This window comes from Salvia splendens, chromosome 9 (genome assembly GCF_004379255.2).
Source record: "Salvia splendens isolate huo1 chromosome 9, SspV2, whole genome shotgun sequence".
Taxonomy (NCBI): domain Eukaryota; kingdom Viridiplantae; phylum Streptophyta; class Magnoliopsida; order Lamiales; family Lamiaceae; genus Salvia; species Salvia splendens.
The window spans coordinates 20395955-20401954 of NC_056040.1; positions in this window are offsets into that span (position 1 = coordinate 20395955).

Below are 6000 nucleotides of genomic sequence, written 5' to 3' on the forward strand. Positions count from 1 at the left end.
TACTCTTTTCCTGGGGGGAAGGTTGCGATTCCTGACGACCTTTATAGGGCGGACTCGCCGCCGGAAGGTTACGCCACCGTCTACGAAGCCAGCTTAGAATGCGGGCTTCGTTTCCCCCTTCCCCTTGCCTTTGTAGAGTTGCTAGATTTTTTTCAACTCCCTTTAGGTCAGGTGACTCCGAACTCTTGGAGGCACTTATCGGCTTTTGCTGCCGAACTGCGTAGGCTAGATAAGGATCTGTCTCTGAGGGCAATCCTTAATTTTTTCCAGTTTAAAAGGAAGGGATCTTGGTTTTACTTGGTCCCTTTACAGCCTTTTAGGGCCTTTTGTAAAACCAAATGGCCGAAATGGCAAAATCGCTTCTTTTTTTATAATAGGACTGCGGCTCCTAGTTTTCCCTGGAGAGGGCCGAAGTCCGTTATCCGTCATCCTCGGCCTGAACCGTTGGACGAGCTCGATGGCGAGCTCAACAAGATTCCCATAGTTAGGAAACAATACACGGAGTCTGAGCTCGTCAAGGGCGACGTCGTGTTCGACATCTCGTCTTCGGACGAAGAGGCCGAGGGTGAGGATTTCTCTTTATCTTTATGCTCTACTGCTTTAACGAAGAAAACTAACCTTGCTTTCTTGCTTTTTGGCAGTGTACATGCTGAACAAGGCTACCCGAAAATCTTCGGAGTCCAAGGAGCCGGAGAGAGAGAAGGCTACCAGCTCGGCGCCTGATGCCGAGAAGAATCCGAAGAGGCAAAAGACTTCTTCGGGTCCAAAGAAGCCGGAGTCGACTTCGGCAAGTAGGAAGGGGAAGACCCAGAAGCCCCCGAGAGCGCCAGAGAAAGACGTGGTCTTGGCGCCTCCTTCGGAGCATATCTGTGAGCCATTTTTATGGCCCACGGACTTCGCCGAGGTGAGTTGTCTTCTTGATTCTTTGGCTTGGCTTCTGTCCTGTATTTTTGGTGCCCTCTGTTGACTTTTTTCCTTATCCATTTTCAGAGGAACGATATGCTCTCCAAGCTCGTCGCCGTCGAGCTCTCCAAAGCGTCGAACGACTATGCTGAGATGCAGAGGAAGTTGGCGGCTGCTTGTCACCGGGCCGAGCAGGCTGAGGCAAACTTTGAGAAAGCCAGAGCTGCTAGGATTTCGGCCCAGGATGAAGCTCAGTTTGCCAAAAACCAGCTCGTCATCCAGCGAGAGCAGACGAAACGGAGTGATGCTGCCGCCGTGGTTGCCCAAGGAGAGGGTCTTCGTGCTTTCGTGGAGAAACTCTTTCTGAGCCACCAATTCTCGGCCTTTGTCGGTGATCTGGTAAGGCTAATTACCGATAAGGGCGAGCAGGGGCCTGAAGTCGTCCTGCCGCTGTACGGCCGGGAGATAGCAGCTCGGCTTCAGAATCTGCCGCTCCTTGAGGAGCTCGCTTCATCCTCGGTCCTGCTTTCTGCAGACCGAGTCCGGAGTTGTCGAGCTGATCGGGACGAGAACCTGGAGGCTATCTTTGCCTCCGTGGGACCCGTTTCACCCGCTCCGACTTACAACGGAGAGGGTGAGGCCGAGCCGCTGGAGCTGGAGGCCGAAGTCGAGCGGGCCGGGCATCCGGAGAAGGAGGCCGATCAGGAGGCGTAGCAGATCGGCTACGGTGGCGCCGAGCAGGCTGGGGAGAGCAAGGAGGCAGAGGCTGAAGCTGAAGCAGATAAGGAGAAGGAAGCTGAACCTCACCGAGAAGGTGGAGACGAAGCTAGCGAAGTATGATTTCGTCTCCCTTCTCCTAGTTTAGTTTCTTCCTTTGTGTAAAATGGCCTTGAAGCCCTCCTTGTATAGAAAATTTTTTTTTCTTATGAATGAAAAAATTCTTCTTTCTGCTCTTGTGTCTTCGTATAGCCTTTCGTACTCTCTTACTCCTGCTGTGGTTTACTACCTGCTCGGTAAGCTGAAATGCCGAACTGACGTAGCTGCTTTGTATTCTTAACTCTCAAGGAGCTGGAGGTACTTCACTGGAAGCGGCTGTACTCTTCGGCTTTAGACGAAGCTGAGAAAAGAGCTATAGCTGACCAGATGAAGAATGACGAACTCTTGGCTCGTTCAATGAAGCTGGAGGCCGATAATAGGGACTTAGAGTCCGATAAGAATGATCTGGAGGCCGAGCTGAATACGACCATTGCTGAGAGGACTGCGTACGAGGATTACATCCGTGTGCGCGGGGGAATGACCATCTCTGAAGTTCAGGAACGAGTTGACGAACTGTGGGAGGAATATCATGTACTCCGGAGGAACAATGCGCTGGAGAGCTCGGCTTGCCAACAAGTTGTGACATCACTGCGGCGTTGGGCTTCTCGGTACAACATTGTTCTTTCTCGGCGCCCCTCCATAGAAAGATTCCTTCGGCATATCGTGCCAACAGATGCTCTCACTCCAGATCAAACCTCTGGTTCCCTTGTTCAAAATCCTACTCCAAGTCAACAACGAACTCTGGATCAGCCGGAAACGTCAAGACGAGAACGGGCTCAGGAGCAACCGGAATCGTCAAGACAGGGACGGACTGAAATTTGCCGAGGAGTTGTGACTATGAGTGAGCAAGATCGGCAAATGCTTCGTGAAGAGACTCTTCGCCGCCGAGGTGCTAGGGCTTCCCGGGCTCAGAGAAGAGGTGGCAGGTCGATGAGAGCATCTCGTCGACCTGCTTATTCTGCAGCTGCCTGGAACGCCCGAACTCAGCTTCACGAGGATTTTGTGAATAGATGGCTCAACTTTAGCAACCCTGGACAGTAGAATAGTCCTTTGTAATAGCGTAACGCCATTTTGTAGGGTAGCGGAGTTGTATGCCGAACAAGATTTGAAAATGAAATTTTGTTTTCGCTTCTAACACTGTATTTACAGCTTAGCGAAAAAATTTCATCGTACTTGTCCTCGGTCTTATGAAGTAAACTTCTTTGACCGGACTTGGTCCTTGATCTTATGAAGTAAACTTCTTTGACCGGACTTGGTCCTTGGTCTGATGAAATAAACATCTTTGCCCGGACTCGTCTTTGGTCTGATGAAATAAACATCTTTGACCGGACTCGTCTTTGGTCTGATGAAATAAACATCTTTGACCGGACTCGTCTTTGGTCTGATGAAATAAACATCTTTGACCGGAATCGTCTTTGGTCTGATGAAATAAACATCTTTGACCGGACTCGTCTTTGGTCTGATGAAATAAACATCTTTGACCGGACTCGTCTTTGGTCTGATGAAATAAACATCTTTGACCGGAATCGTCTTTGGTCTGATGAAATAAACATCTTTGACCGGACTCGTCTTTGGTCTGATGAAATAAACATCTTTTGACCGGACTCGTCTTTAGTCTGTGTTCTAATTTGGCGATTTTTGTCGCCGGGATCGAACTTTCCCTTGTCCTAATTCGGCGAGTTTTATCGCGTGGATCGGACTTTCCCAGTTAACCGAAGTGGTCTTATGCAGTAAACCTCTTTGACTAGACATGGTCGTCCTCGGTCTTATGAGGTAAACTGCTTTGACCGAACTTGGTCGTCCTAATTCGGCGAGTTTTATCGCATGGATTGGACTTTCCCTTGTCCTAATTCAGGCAAGTTTTATCGCGAGAATCGGACTTTTGTTGCAGTTCGTTTCAGACGAAGTGCTTGATTCTTAAGCAAAATTGTGGTCTTGTATCCTCTTTAGAAGCTTTGACACACAATCTTTGGCTTGTTGCAGCTCGTTTCGGACGAACTGCTTGTTTAAGCTGAATTGTGGTCTTGTATCCTCTTTAGAAGCTTTGACGCACAATCGTTGGCTTGTTGCAGCTCGTTTCGGACGAACTGCTTGTTTAAGCTGAACTGTGGTCTTGTATCCTCTTTAGAAGCTTTGACTCACAATCGTTTAGCTTGTATATGTTCTAAGAAGGGGATCAGCCTTTGAAGAACGAGATACCTCAGTTATATTTGTAAGAGACGACACTCACATAGACAGACACAACGCACGTAGAGACAAGAACAAGTAAAAAACAAAGAAAACACATAAGACTGACTGACCGGACTGTCTCTTACAAATGGAACTTTTTGAGGTTGGAAACGTACCATGTTCGGGGTACTTGTGCTCCTGACGTGAGTCAATTTGCAAGACCCTTTGCCGAGGACTTCTGACACCCGATGTGGACCTTCCCATGTGGGTTCGAGTTCGCCCAGCTTTTCTGCTCGGCTTACTTCGTTGTTTCTCAAGATGAGATCTCCCACTTGAAATTGCAGCTTTTTCACCCTTTGGTTATAATACCGGGCTACTTGCTCCTTGTACTTGGCTGCTTTTATGCAGGCCAATTCTCTTCTTTCTTCGGCCAGATGTAGTTCGGCTCTTAGTCCGTCACCATTCATTTCTGAGGAGAAATTGAGTTCGGGGACTGGATATGCCGATCTAAACCGGAATCACAGCTTCAGTGCCGTACACCATTGAGTTTGGCTCCGGTGTGACTTCGGTCATTCCGCCTGCCTCTGACTCCGGCTGCTGTGATTGCTATGCTTGATGGTGCCGAACTGATTGCTCGGCACTTTTAAGCGCAATCTGCGAACACACTTGCTCTTTTTCGATCACCTCGGATGACCGCTATCCCTCCTTTGATGGGGAAGGTGTTCGGCGAGGAAGCCTCTGATCGCTATGATCGGGCTTCTTTTCGTCTCCTCTAGATGAGCTGTCTAAAGACCGTTTTCGACGGTCTGCCTCATCGGCTCGGGAGAACTGGTCCGCAATGTCCCACATCTCTTGAGCTGTTTGCGGACTGCATTCCACGAGCTTTCTGTAGAGAGCTCCGGGCAGGATTCCATTTTGGAATGCCGAAATGACAAGTAGATCATTGAGATTATCTACTTGTAGGCATTCCTTATGGAATCTCGTCAGGAAGTCGCTGATCTTTTCGTCGCGACCTTGACGTATAGAAAGCAGCTGAGCCGAAGTAATCCGGGCTTCCGCTTTCTGAAAGAACCTCCTGTGGAAAGCATCCATTAGATCTCGGTAGGATCTAATGCTGCCTTGGGGGAGGCTATCGAACCATCTTCTTGCGTTCCCGATAAGCAGTTCGGGAAACAGCTTGCACATGTGGACCTCGTTGAGACCCTGGTTCGCCATGTTATATTGATAGCGTCCCAAGAAATCATGAGGATCCACGAGTCCGTCATAGGTTATCGACGGAGTTCGGTAGTTCTGTGGTAGGGAAGTTCGGGTAATATCGTCCGAGAACGGAGTCCTCAATGCTCCGTACATGGCGAACCCGACATTTCTTCGGTATGGAGGAGATGGAGTTCTCCTGTGATTCCGGTACCGAGGATTCTTTCTTCTGGAAGACCTGACACTACTGCGGTAGTGACTGTCTCGTATGGAGGGAGAGGGAGAATCCGCCGTTTTCGCCTCCGGCTGCTTTTGGCTTCTCTGCAGGAAGGTTAAGAATTCCTCCTGCTTTTCAGCCAAAAACAGCTTGACAGCCTCGTTCAAATCGGGCTGCTGGGAAGACTCGGTGTGACGGCTTTTGGAGCGGCTTGTTCCTCCGCCATGAGAACTGGTGGTGGATTTATCCCTAGGCTGTTTTCCGGACCTATGGGGTGGATTGGCTTCCTCCTGGTTCTCACGGGCAGGAATACGGGTACTCTGCGATCTGGTATGCATTTTTTGGGTTGAAAAAATGGTCAAAAATTCGCTTTATCACAAATTTGGTTCTCTGTTTCCCACAGACGGCGCCAGTGATGATTCCGCGAATTTCTGATGTTTGTAAATGCACAAAATAAATGTAGATCAACACACAATGGATTTACGTGGTTCGATTTACTGAGGTAAATCTACGTCCACGGGGAGAAATGGGGGCAGGTTTGTATTGCTTGATCTGCGAATTACAGCTTACAACACAGACTTGCTATATGATTATTTCTCTAGAGAGATTCTAACCCTTTTCTATCAGATCTAAGTTCTATTTATACATTGAACTAAGATCGTGGCTTACATCATCACTCTAGGTCGTGGAGGTCGTGTAGG